General features: G+C 39.6%; 1 long non-coding RNA gene and 1 other non-coding gene across 2 annotated transcripts; one reads left to right on the top strand and one right to left on the bottom strand.

Moving 5' to 3' along the window:
- Positions 1-6,396: 6,396 nt before the first annotated feature.
- On the bottom strand, positions 6,397-6,478 carry TRNAL-AAG (transfer RNA leucine (anticodon AAG)). The gene has a single exon. It is a non-coding gene; the product is annotated as a tRNA-Leu (tRNA).
- A 1,260-nt stretch (positions 6,479-7,738) lies between these two features.
- On the top strand, positions 7,739-8,469 carry LOC135934175 (uncharacterized). The gene is made up of 3 exons (XR_010574080.1): positions 7,739-8,118; positions 8,181-8,317; positions 8,367-8,469. It is a non-coding gene; the product is annotated as an uncharacterized LOC135934175 (long non-coding RNA).
- Positions 8,470-14,297: the final 5,828 nt, after the last annotated feature.

Here is a 14,297-nt window from a genome sequence, read left to right as displayed (position 1 = left end):
CATTTCCTGTCATTTAGCTTTGACAAGCGTTGAAAAAACGTTGTATCTCAATGACAAAAAACTTTACTTGTACTGGAACTAGGTCCTTTTGTGGTTGCACCTGTTATACCTGCGTTGTCCCCCCCCCCCCCCTGTGTGTCTCACTGACAATGGAACCTTTGGCAAGCAAGAAAACTATATAGAAGTTATCCGCTGTGCTCGTCGTTCTGGGCGTTGTCCTAGATTTATGGAACTTGCCACTAATTTTGCTAGAGATCCCATTGGTGGAACTTTTCATCAATAGGGTGCATGGTCTTTATAATATCTGTTACCCTGATTGGTCACTTTATAAAAGTGAACCTTTCTCCAATAGTCATGCATATTGCACTCCACGCCCTGGCAATGAGGGATTGCACGATATTTTCTCCCTTTTCCAAGTCATTCACTACAATAACATAAACTTCCAATTCTTTGCCTTCATGTTTACACCCATACAAAAATCCCCAGGGCATAGGAAACTCATATCAGGTATACTCCTTCTATCCTCTTACCAAAATTCTCATTTATAACGATCAGTGTCAAGCTTCCGTTCATTTCTTACAGATTTTAGCTATTGGCTAGACTTTCTTCTTTCGAATGGACAAAGAAACATCTATTTCCTGTCATTTAGATTTACTCTTTCCTCTTTGTAAATACTTTTTGCTGTATAACTGCTGTCCATTTTTACTATCTTGCCTCTTTATATTATAAAGGAATTAAATCATCAATTTTCACAGGGCGAAGATTTACAATCGTTTTCAACAGGAGCCAGATGTACAATTTTTCACTTTTCTAAAATTCATAATTTTCATTTTTAATAGCTGTCAGGGCAGCAGTGATCAATAATGTTGCTGTCTGCACTGCTGGCAAAACTATCAATCTAGGTCAATCACAAGCTCTGCTGAAAATTTGTCAAAATTCCCATCAACTAAACTAGCAGCAGCAGCAACACCGTTTCCGCTCCAGCTTCAGGGCATACACTTCCGCCGCTTGGATCTTTTGCGTCGTCAATTGGTGCAAATGAGGTGAAGTTCATCCTGTAGGTCATCTGAATCCAAGGATTCCTCCACCAACAACGCAAGCGGTTGGATTGTATATACACGTATACATTGTGAAAAGGGGACATCCATATGTCATAACGAGATTGACCCGGATGTTCCATATCATTTTATGACCTAAATATTCTTATGACACGTGCCAGGTATGTTATAGAGTATGAAATATGGTACACCCATGTCAGGTTTGAGTTTGAAACTTATGTCAACTGTACATCATGGTTCAACCATGTCAAGAACAAGGTCTCTTCGTTATGACATGGCTTTTCCATGCAAAATAGATATCGTGTTGATATATAGCCTTAATCTAATACATGCGCGGTTACTTATTGATTAAAACTAAGTAATTAAATAATTAAAATTAGAAAGTTAGGTGCTCAAGTTAAATTAGTAGTGTAGAGATGATTTTAGGTGGACCTCAATTTTGCAAAATTTTGCAGAAATTGAGTTCAAACTGCTTGACAGTGTTTTTATTACCCGGCGTTGAGCTCATAGCCCACGGGATGTGTTTAGCAGAGGTTATATAATTCTATTTCTACGGAAAAGAGTGAGTTTCAACTGTGACTATAGTGGGAATATCACCAAAAAAGTAGACACCCTAAAAATGGCGGGAAGGGGAGGAGTATGGAATCAGGGTTTCGTATTTAGGGAGGGTCATTTGAAGGTAGTTGTGGCCTAAGTGTTAAAAAAAGAAATTGCTAACAATCTCTTTGATATTATGGGGATCTTTTAATGGCTGCACAATAACAGGGATGGCATAAAAGGTGGTTTTAGCTAAGCGACTCTAAAAACCTAACTACGGGAGACGCTGTAACTATAGATGGTGAAATTTCGAATATGGATTTATTCAAACCGATTGTGAATAAAACCTCCTTGTTACAAAACTAAATCACTCAATTTTATAGGTTCCCCGCAGTTTAATTATTTATCAAATTAAATAAATTCGTCCTTTCAGCAAACTTCTTTTAGAGGGTTAATTTGTATAATAGCGAGCATCGTCAAAGTTTTGTGAACTTTGCGTTGAGCAAACGGCGTTTCATTCGAAAATTAGTACCGATGTAAAGATGCTAATAGCCGCGAGTTGTCGTGAAAGTCTGTAGCGAGACGCTAATTAATAGTTTACACGCGGTTAAATGGTCGCGCCGAGTTGTTAGAAAACCATAGCGCGCTTCAACAGCCGAGCGAGAGCGTTAATTCCTGCGCATACACAACACACAGAGAACAGAGACAGACATACACACGTGCATTTAAAATGCAACGCCACAAACAACAGGTTAACGTGTAACATCCGGGTATTGAAATGTCTATCTCTGTCAGCGTGAATGTGCGCACCGTCTCTGTAATTACAGGGAATAAATTTTAATGATATGCACCAAATTACATGCTGTTTGGAGTGAACATCAGCAGTTGAAATAAATGATGACGACTTTTAGACTTTTATTGCCGGACGGTGATCTCATATTTAATCTCAGGTGAGCGTCGTTATTTATGCCTATCTCAAGACAAAGACTCGTAAAGAAATTATTTACTCATATTTTTCTATAAATATTATACGTCCTCTCTTAACCTTATTTTGACCATTTTTCTTTATCAATATATAGTATTTTTGGGCTGAACCACGATTAGGTTCTTTCGGCACGTGCCATGCACAGCAGAAAGACAGCAACCCAATTTTTCAGGTGAAAGTCATCATTGAATAAACAGGATATATTAATGAAAATCGTACTTTCCATCTTCTAGTTCTGGATTTCAAACCTTTTTTGTCTTTTCCAGTGCGAAATGATTGAAATTTAAGGGCTGTTAAAAATAAGAGGTGAGTAAACTGCTGGTATTGATTTAACATTGGGATTTAGGATAGAAGAGGAGGGAAAATTAATTTTAATTACTTTTTGGGCTGAAAACTGAATAAATACTTTTTAAATGGTATAATTATAAACAAACTGCAGGTGTATGTTTTAGTAAACATATCGATAAGAGAGTTAAAGCCTCAATATTTGCTAATAGAGGCAAAATTAAAAATTTGTCAAAAAGTTCTATTGTTACAGCCAAAAAATTATTTGATTTAGCTATTTTCTCCTGTTGCCTCATATGGTATTGAAGCTGTCTGGAAATACTTGACTTTAAAAGACTTAAATAATCTTGAATGTGCTAAGTCAAGATTTTTTAAGAAAACCTTATGTGTTGATAAGAGAATGAAATCAAGATTTGTATATGAGCTAGTTGAGACTGATTATTTTGTAAATGACTTAAAGACAAAATTCTCCCTGTCAGACACACCTTTTTATATTAAATTCTTGGATAATATGATGCATAAAAAACAAAATATTCACCCTAATTTTTACAGTACCCCAGCTATGACAAACAAGAACTCATGGTGGCTACCTTATTGTAAAGATCGATGTGTTTTTACGAGATACTCTTTCCATGGTTATCATTTTCTGTTATGTAAAGACAAACGTTTTCATCTAGATGTTTCTGCTAATTGTGTTTGCCAATTCTGCGATGAAGTCTGTATAGATATGTATCATTTCCTCAATTGTATAAATAATACAGCTACCTTATTTCAAGCTGCTAAATATAAGAAATTGCATTTAAATAATATCGTTATTATAATGTACTCTGTGTTGTACACCGTTGGTGTCTAATAAAATAAATAATAATAATAATTATAAACAAATATCATACCTAAAAGCAACTGGTTTCACAATCTACAATTTTTCAATCTTCCTCTTTATATTTGAGCTATTTATTTTATTTTTCCATTTGGTCAGTTTGTTGTTGCATCCACCAACAAAATACCTTTTGTTATATTTTTTCTTCCTTGTCCAACTGTGAACCTTTGTAAAAGAATTGATAAATGTGACCAACTGTCGCAACTTCCCTCAAAACTGACAATTTGACAAATGACCATACGCATGAACTCCTTTCAAATGCGCTGGGGGTGTCAAAACATAACCCTCGCTGGCCAACCGGCCCCCCTGAGGTCGAGGTTTGAAGTGTCTATTGTTAGGCACAGTCCATTGATCAAACATCGTATTGTTGAAGACGCTGAAGCATAGTTTTCTACTACTATTATACTTTTTTTACTACTACTACTACTACTACTATTATAGTATGTAGTAGAAATTGAGGGTCAGGGTTGAGTTTTTATTTATTACCCTGAAATAGATGTCGCTTTGAACAGTGAAACGACGAACTTATACATAAACAGCGCATGTGAAATTTCTATATGACCATTATTTGATGCAAATTAGCAAATTATTGAAATATGTATAATTTGCATTAAACTAATTAAACTGATTATCTTGAGAATTGATCTCTCAGGAAAAGTACATCAAGTGCAATTGATTTAATCATTTAATAAGATGTAGTATTGCTCGCTCTCTCGTGTGCCAATCTGTGAGAGATAAAAAGCAGTCACATTAATCGAGATTCAATTAAATAATTCCAAGTTGCGAAAGCAAACTTCTACTATGTTATAAATAAGGGCACGCAGTAGCAACTTATGCACATAAATTGTATATTGATCGGAATAAAAACACGTTGCGGCAAGTTGTTTGCATTTTTATAACTCGAGCAGAGAGCAGGTGCGCGCAATAAATTTGTCGGTGTTGATTGGTCATTAAAATTTTTATAGCATTGCCAACAAATTTACCCACGCTGGCGTAGGGAATTAATTAACTGGAAGTGAGTCAATCAAAGCAAAAATATTCAAGGAAATTCGGCGCACTACACACTTAGCGCGGCCTCGAGGTGTGAGCGGGAATGAATATATAATTTTGGCACAGTGCATTAGAAAGACCATCAATCGTGCTCCTACCACCGCCACCACCTAAAAAGCCAGTACAAGCATGTGGCGGATGATAACACCTTCCAGCCATGCAGCGTTCAGGGGAGACCACGCAAATTTCATACTTCAACTTGGCTCCATTGTTGTGTCTAGATCGTAAAAGATCCATTTATCATCTCTGTGTATTTGCAGGCAGGCAGGCAGGCGGCGAGCTGAAAAGAGAATCATTCATTATTTATTATTATTGTTGAAAAGAGACTGCTCAGCTATTTATTTCTGTACGCGCCAGCAGACGCTCGCAGACAGACGAACTGCTGCTTCCATCAACTTTTAATAATGAAAAACGCTTTTGCCTGCCTTTGAATATATCCGCCTATCTATCTTTCCCTCTGCGGCCAGCCGATTTTCATACACCTATAAACAAGGCTCTTCATTATCAACGGTGAAAACCGTGCCGAATCAACAATGAAAATATCAAAAAACCTCGAGCTACGCGCGCCGCTTCCTACACCATGCAGTTTTAAATGCGCGAGGCGGCGCTCTTTTTATAGCCATTGTACACATCATCATACACTTAATTCTTGGAATGGTGAGCCATAACATTGTCAGCCTTTTTAATTTCCTGCATTGTTGCAAAAGAGCGTGGATAATTTTTCGTAATGAAACTGGAGAGATATTTTGTAAAATTGATTTTTGAATCGCATCTCAGCTTGAAATTACATTTTCCTCAAGAGGAGTTATTTTCGAATCTGGCAGACGACGAGGTGTCCTATCCAAAGGTGCGAGTCGGCGCAAACGGGGGATGATTTACATGCAAGTTACATGCCCTCTGCACACTGCTGGCGGCTGCAGACTGAAAAGAATAATGGCCATGAATAAATCTGCAGCCGCTATTGATCATCCTGTTATTTTGTCTGACATGCAGAGTGCAAACGTCACACCATTATTTATCAATCGTGTAAGAACTGAACGCGCGGCGGCGTGGCTCAGCGCGCGCGAGGGTGAGTTATGTGCGATGCGAGGGTGCGGGGGGGCTGATTTACGGCACTATCTTTTCACCCAGACTGCTCTCTGCTGGTTTTGCCCTCCGCGGCTGCCGACTCGATTTTTCATCTTGGCGGATTTTTCCTCTCCAATTACGGCGACAATCAAATCCGATTCGCCTTCATTTTTCAAACACGACTTTGCTATATCCATGAGCAATGAGCTAGCTATTCTCGCAGCAACGCCTCGAGAAAAATGAAATATTTTCGAATAGTGACACAAAATCAATGGGGAGTCCTGCAGCCAACTGCGATCGCCAAGCTGCCGTCAAATCCAAAATCTGGTGACGCAGCAACAGCACGCTTCTAATAAATTAAAATAAGTTTCGCTTCCATAATTATGCGAGTCAAAATTAACTAATCAACTCCCATTAAAGTAAAATTTACTTTATTTAGAATAACATCGAATTTTTATTTGCTGTGATAGTTAAATTATACACCCATGATGTCTGTCAAATGACAAAACGATATTCTTAAAATGCAAAAAATGTGGCAGCGGTGGGATTCGAACCCACGCCTCCGAAGAGACTGGTGCCTTAAACCAGCGCCTTAGACCGCTCGGCCACGCTACCGTTGCTGAAGCTCGGTGCTCCCGCCTGTATTTATAGTGGTAAGCTCGAGGAACGACCGCTGATGCGCAGACACGGAGTTACATTGACGCCGTGCATTTCTCGCGCATCCATTGATAGGACACTGAATTTGGCGTAGTATCATCTCCTATCTCTTCTCTGACAAAGATTAAACATTCCTTTTGAATTCTGAGACTGGAATTCAATTTAATAAATGGGATATTTTTTAATTTTGTATAATTTGGCCTGAGGAAATTTGTTGTATTGCGGTTGTTAAAGAGGAATGATACTGGAAAAGCCTGGAAATTGCTTGTTGCCAATGCATAAACTCATCCCTTAGGATTCAGTTAAAGCCTAAATTGACCTAAGGAGCGCTGTATTTTTTTGAGAAAATTGGCTGGAAAGTTACCGTGCTTTTCAAGTGGTAATGGCTGTCTCCTTACTTGAAATCCGATTTAATTTCAAAACCAAGAGTTTCCCCAACAAGTGGCATACATCGTTGAACAGATCTCGACGAGAGGAATCGGAATATGCCAAAAAAATATGTTCAAGCACTGTAAATTTTGGAGAAAATTGGCAAAATTTGAATTTTTACTGTACGAAGGTCATTTTTTTATTATTTCAAATTGTTGAACAAATTGTTTATCGGTCAATTGTTTAAGGCATCCAACAATTTAAATAGTTTTCAATTGTTGCCCAGTACCATTCCACCTTAAGGCTGATATAATTATGGGGTGTACAATGCATATCCAGAATTCCGACCACTTACGGTTTTGGAGATTTTGAATTGCGTTATCAACCTCCAATTCTATAATTATATGACGAAAAGACGTGGTTTCGATCAAAAAATGTATCCTAATACCCTCTATAACTTAAAAGTTTAAACCATACTTGAAAATTGAGCTCCATTCTTTTAATTTTAATCCGATTTTAGCACTCGGAGAAGCACCCCTTTCGACTTTCCTTGCAAACACAAATTGCAGCCCAGCATGTTGTTCGAGGGAATTGTTTTAAGTTTTTTATTAATCATGCTTTGGTCACCTTTCAACCTTCCTTTAGCACCTTCTAAAGATGAGTCAGGCATAGTTGCTAATATTTAATTTATTTTTTAAATTTGTCTGTGGTAGAGATTTTTTCCTTTAAAACACTTGCTGAGATCCTATATAAGAGATGTCAGGACAAGTTAAACAGTTGACAGATGTGTGCTGCGATTCACATTAAAGCAATTGGCCCGTGAGGCCTATACTCTGGTATCAAAAGAAAGCTTCTTAAATTTTAATAAGAAGAGTACTCTGAAAAAAGTCGAAAATATAATCGGAAGTGGTGCAAAGTTAGCATTTTCATGCTGGCACCTTTTTGAGTGTAGCGCGCCGTTAGCGTGGTCACGTGACAGAAATATGGCCGCCGTGCATGACAACACATGGAACTAACCGCAACAGTGCTACTATGTACGCAAACCATCGTTCGAAGTTATAAATCGTGATAGAACGTTCATCTTTCCTATTAATTACAAGATAATTAATTTATCTCGTGTTCAACAGACGGTAAAAACAAAAGGAATGCTGGCATACGAAGCATTATGTGTTATATTATAATACGCTGGCGAATGGCGAAGCTTGGTCCTCGCCAAATTTTCTGAAAAGGTAAATTTAGACTAGACCAAAGCAGAGAATGAATGTGTTTATTGACTTTTCTCATTTCTAAGACGTGTGTGAAAGAGACGCAGAGCATATTTGGCAAATTTCTGCTGCCAGTTGAGTGTGCCGCATGAAACACAGATCAAAAAAAACCGTAGAAAAGCGGATGACATGCTTCGCCACCAGTTACTAGAAGAAGGAAGGAGTTGAGCAAGGCAGGGTTTCAGTTATCATGTACTGTTCTAATTTTTCAGGGGTGAGTGAAGGAGCAGAGAGTGTTTGTGGAATTTCTGATGCCAGTGCCTTTTGCCACATGAAAAGAGATCAACAGAAAGTGTCGAAAAGTGGATGACATGCTTCGCCACCAGTTACTAGAAGAAAGGAGTTGAGCAAGGCAGGGTTTCAGTTATCATGTACTGTTCTAATTTTTCAGGGGTGAGTGAAGGAGCAGAGAGTGTTTGTGGAATTTCTGATGCCAGTGCCTTTTGCCACATGAAAAGAGATCAACAGAAAGTGTCGAAAAGTGGATGACATGCTTCGCCACCAGTTACTAGAAGAAGAAAGGAGTTGAGCAAGGCAGGGTTTCAGTTATCATGTACTGTTCTAATTTTTCAGAGGTGAGTGAAGGAGCAGAGAGTGTTTGTGGAATTTCTGATGCCAGTGCCTTTTGCCACATGAAAAGAGATCAACAGAAAGTGTCGAAAAGTGGATGACATGCTTCGCCACCAGTTACTAGAAGAAAGGAGTTGAGCAAGGCAGGGTTTCAGTTATCATGTACTGTTCTAATTTTTCAGGGGTGAGTGAAGGAGCAGAGAGTGTTTGTGGAATTTTTGATGCCAGTGCCTTTTGCCACATGAAAAGAGATCAACAGAAAGTGTCGAAAAGTGGATGACATGCTTCGCCACCAGTTACTAGAAGAAAGGAGTTGAGCAAGGCAGGGTTTCAGTTATCATGTACTGTTCTAATTTTTCAGGGGTGAGTGAAGGAGCAGAGAGTGTTTGTGGAATTTCTGATGCCAGTGCCTTTTGCCACATGAAAAGAGATCAACAGAAAGTGTCGAAAAGTGGATGACATGCTTCGCCACCAGTTACTAGAAGAAAGGAGTTGAGCAAGGCAGGGTTTCAGTTATCATGTACTGTTCTAATTTTTCAGGGGTGAGTGAAGGAGCAGAGAGTGTTTGTGGAATTTCTGATGCCAGTGCCTTTTGCCACATGAAAAGAGATCAACAGAAAGTGTCGAAAAGTGGATGACATGCTTCGCCACCAGTTACTAGAAGAAGAAAGGAGTTGAGCAAGGCAGGGTTTCAGTTATCATGTACTGTTCTAATTTTTCAGAGGTGAGTGAAGGAGCAGAGAGTGTTTGTGGAATTTCTGATGCCAGTGCCTTTTGCCACATGAAAAGAGATCAACAGAAAGTGTCGAAAAGTGGATGACATGCTTCGCCACCAGTTACTAGAAGAAAGGAGTTGAGCAAGGCAGGGTTTCAGTTATCATGTACTGTTCTAATTTTTCAGGGGTGAGTGAAGGAGCAGAGAGTGTTTGTGGAATTTTTGATGCCAGTGCCTTTTGCCACATGAAAAGAGATCAACAGAAAGTGTCGAAAAGTGGATGACATGCTTCGCCACCAGTTACTAGAAGAAAGGAGTTGAGCAAGGCAGGGTTTCAGTTATCATGTACTGTTCTAATTTTTCAGGGGTGAGTGAAGGAGCAGAGAGTGTTTGTGGAATTTCTGATGCCAGTGCCTTTTGCCACATGAAAAGAGATCAACAGAAAGTGTCGAAAAGTGGATGACATGCTTCGCCACCAGTTACTAGAAGAAGAAAGGAGTTGAGCAAGGCAGGGTTTCAGTTATCATGTACTGTTCTAATTTTTCAGAGGTGAGTGAAGGAGCAGAGAGTGTTTGTGGAATTTCTGATGCCAGTGCCTTTTGCCACATGAAAAGAGATCAACAGAAAGTGTCGAAAAGTGGATGACATGCTTCGCCACCAGTTACTAGAAGAAAGGAGTTGAGCAAGGCAGGGTTTCAGTTATCATGTACTGTTCTAATTTTTCAGGGGTGAGTGAAGGAGCAGAGAGTGTTTGTGGAATTTCTGATGCCAGTGCCTTTTGCCACATGAAAAGAGATCAACAGAAAGTGTCGAAAAGTGGATGACATGCTTCGCCACCAGTTACTAGAAGAAAGGAGTTGAGCAAGGCAGGGTTTCAGTTATCATGTACTGTTCTAATTTTTCAGAGGTGAGTGAAGGAGCAGAGAGTGTTTGTGGAATTTCTGATGCCAGTGCCTTTTGCCACATGAAAAGAGATCAACAGAAAGTGTCGAAAAGTGGATGACATGCTTCGCCACCAGTTACTAGAAGAAAGGAGTTGAGCAAGGCAGGGTTTCAGTTATCATGTACTGTTCTAATTTTTCAGGGGTGAGTGAAGGAGCAGAGAGTGTTTGTGGAATTTCTGATGCCAGTGCCTTTTGCCACATGAAAAGAGATCAACAGAAAGTGTCGAAAAGTGGATGACATGCTTCGCCACCAGTTACTAGAAGAAGGAAGGAGTTGAGCAAGGCAGGGTTTCAGTTATCATGTACTGTTCTAATTTTTCAGGGGTGAGTGAAGGAGCAGAGAGTGTTTGTGGAATTTCTGATGCCAGTGCCTTTTGCCACATGAAAAGAGATCAACAGAAAGTGTCGAAAAGTGGATGACATGCTTCGCCACCAGTTACTAGAAGAAGGAAGGAGTTGAGCAAGGCAGGGTTTCAGTTATCATGTACTGTTCTAATTTTTCAGGGGTGAGTGAAGGAGCAGAGAGTGTTTGTGGAATTTCTGATGCCAGTGCCTTTTGCCACATGAAAAGAGATCAACAGAAAGTGTCGAAAAGTGGATGACATGCTTCGCCACCAGTTACTAGAAGAAGGAAGGAGTTGAGCAAGGCAGGGTTTCAGTTATCATGTACTGTTCTAATTTTTCAGGGGTGAGTGAAGGAGCAGAGAGTGTTTGTGGAATTTCTGATGCCAGTGCCTTTTGCCACATGAAAAGAGATCAACAGAAAGTGTCGAAAAGTGGATGACATGCTTCGCCACCAGTTACTAGAAGAAGGAAGGAGTTGAGCAAGGCAGGGTTTCAGTTATCATGTACTGTTCTAATTTTTCAGGGGTGAGTGAAGGAGCAGAGAGTGTTTGTGGAATTTCTGATGCCAGTGCCTTTTGCCACATGAAAAGAGATCAACAGAAAGTGTCGAAAAGTGGATGACATGCTTCGCCTGCTGTGGCCACCAGTTACTAGAGGTAGGATGGAGTTGAGCAAAGCAGGGTTTCAGTTATCATGTACTGTTCTAATTTTTCAGAGGTGAGTGAAGGAGCAGAGAGTGTTTGTGGAATTTCTGATGCCAGTGCCTTTTGCCACATGAAAAGAGATCAACAGAAAGTGTCGAAAAGTGGATGACATGCTTCGCCACCAGTTACTAGAAGAAAGGAGTTGAGCAAGGCAGGGTTTCAGTTATCATGTACTGTTCTAATTTTTCAGGGGTGAGTGAAGGAGCAGAGAGTGTTTGTGGAATTTCTGATGCCAGTGCCTTTTGCCACATGAAAAGAGATCAACAGAAAGTGTCGAAAAGTGGATGACATGCTTCGCCACCAGTTACTAGAAGAAAGGAGTTGAGCAAGGCAGGGTTTCAGTTATCATGTACTGTTCTAATTTTTCAGAGGTGAGTGAAGGAGCAGAGAGTGTTTGTGGAATTTCTGATGCCAGTGCCTTTTGCCACATGAAAAGAGATCAACAGAAAGTGTCGAAAAGTGGATGACATGCTTCGCCACCAGTTACTAGAAGAAAGGAGTTGAGCAAGGCAGGGTTTCAGTTATCATGTACTGTTCTAATTTTTCAGGGGTGAGTGAAGGAGCAGAGAGTGTTTGTGGAATTTCTGATGCCAGTGCCTTTTGCCACATGAAAAGAGATCAACAGAAAGTGTCGAAAAGTGGATGACATGCTTCGCCACCAGTTACTAGAAGAAGGAAGGAGTTGAGCAAGGCAGGGTTTCAGTTATCATGTACTGTTCTAATTTTTCAGGGGTGAGTGAAGGAGCAGAGAGTGTTTGTGGAATTTCTGATGCCAGTGCCTTTTGCCACATGAAAAGAGATCAACAGAAAGTGTCGAAAAGTGGATGACATGCTTCGCCACCAGTTACTAGAAGAAGGAAGGAGTTGAGCAAGGCAGGGTTTCAGTTATCATGTACTGTTCTAATTTTTCAGGGGTGAGTGAAGGAGCAGAGAGTGTTTGTGGAATTTCTGATGCCAGTGCCTTTTGCCACATGAAAAGAGATCAACAGAAAGTGTCGAAAAGTGGATGACATGCTTCGCCACCAGTTACTAGAAGAAGGAAGGAGTTGAGCAAGGCAGGGTTTCAGTTATCATGTACTGTTCTAATTTTTCAGGGGTGAGTGAAGGAGCAGAGAGTGTTTGTGGAATTTCTGATGCCAGTGCCTTTTGCCACATGAAAAGAGATCAACAGAAAGTGTCGAAAAGTGGATGACATGCTTCGCCTGCTGTGGCCACCAGTTACTAGAGGTAGGATGGAGTTGAGCAAAGCAGGGTTTCAGTTATCATGTACTGGTCTAATGTCTCAGGGGTGAGTGAAGGAGCAGAGAGTGTTTGTGGAATTTCTGATGCCAGTGCCTTTTGCCACATGAAAAGAGATCAACAGAAAGTGTCGAAAAGTGGATGACATGCTTCGCCTGCTGTGGCCACCAGTTACTAGAGGTAGGATGGAGTTGAGCAAAGCAGGGTTTCAGTTATCATGTACTGGTCTAATGTCTCAGGGGTGAGTGAAGGAGCAGAGAGTGTTTGTGGAATTTCTGATGCCAGTGCCTTTTGCCACATGAAAAGAGATCAATAGAAAACGTCGAAAAGCGGATGTAATGCTTCGCCTGCTGTGGCCACCAGTTACTAGAGGTAGGATGGAGTTGAGCAAAGCAGGGTTTCAGTTATCATGTACTGTTCTAATTTTTCAGGGGTGAGTGAAGGAGCAGAGTGTTTGAGTAATTTCTGATGCCATATTTGTGTGCCTCGTGAATTTCATAAGCTTAGTATCAGTGATTAGTAGGTCTTTTTTTCGCAGATGTGTAAAACAAGAGAAGCTTTTGTATCACCAGTTATGAAGCAATAAAATATTTTCAATTTGACTTGTAAATGACTTTTATTGTATATCTCTTGCTGGTTGAAATCCTATGTAGGAACCTGATGCTTCTGGCCATTTTTTTCTAATGATATTGACTACACACGCAGGGATTGTTTGTCTATTTCCTTTTCCCAATTTTTTTCCAGATGATATCCATGAAATGTAGCTTTTGTATGCAACAAAGCGCCTGCTTGAATTATTGTTCATTTTTAGTTTGCGCCTATGCTCAACATTTTTTGTGTACAAGAGTAAAGTGTTTTTCAACATCTTGAGAACGTCCTTGTTCAGAACTGTGCTTTTAAATCCTTGAGTTTGGGTGACACATTTTTTCTCGCTCTTTTTCAATTTTGATAAAGCGCCATTTGTATCACGACAGCAAATGTTCTCCATTGGGAGACCGGAATTTGAGCAATTATCACAATGGCACCAAAGGCTGAAATGTTGAGCACCACGTTCATAGAGTGCCTTTTTTCTGTTCGTTTCATGTTCTTTTTGTAATCTTCTTTCTTCAGTCATCTGAGGTTCTATATCAGGTGCAAAAGGCCGTAAGATATGTAATGAGTTTGCCATGGACTCAGCCTGTATTAAAAAATAAATTTTGAAAACAATCAAGTATATCTGCAATTTGGTTAAAAATTACCATGGTTTTGTGTTTTCATTTATTGTTTTGGTGGGTTATTTTGGTTTCGTTTCTATAAAAGCTCTAGCAGAGATTTTTGTTGTTCTTATATATTCCTCGTCACGTCATTGGTCGAAAGTCTTTGTTATTGGAGAACATATGGGGAACTTGGGGAACATTTATTGTTTTCAAACTCCATCTTTGTTTATGTTCAATAAAACCATAGTTTAGGAAGGCTGAAAATGAGTTAAATTTGCCCAACCATGGGAAGAACGAAGTGTGTACTCTGTTCAGCTTCTTCTGGGAGAGGCAAAGGAGTAAAGCATTTTTACAAAATTCCCTTTTCTAACCCACAGCTGTAAGTTTGAAAGTTTATTATAATTTTGTCGTTTCCAAGATTTATTGAATA

The sequence above is a fragment of the Cloeon dipterum genome, chromosome 1, assembly GCF_949628265.1.
Source record: "Cloeon dipterum chromosome 1, ieCloDipt1.1, whole genome shotgun sequence".
Taxonomy (NCBI): Eukaryota; Metazoa; Arthropoda; class Insecta; order Ephemeroptera; family Baetidae; genus Cloeon; species Cloeon dipterum.
This window is presented reverse-complemented; position numbering and strand designations above follow the sequence as displayed.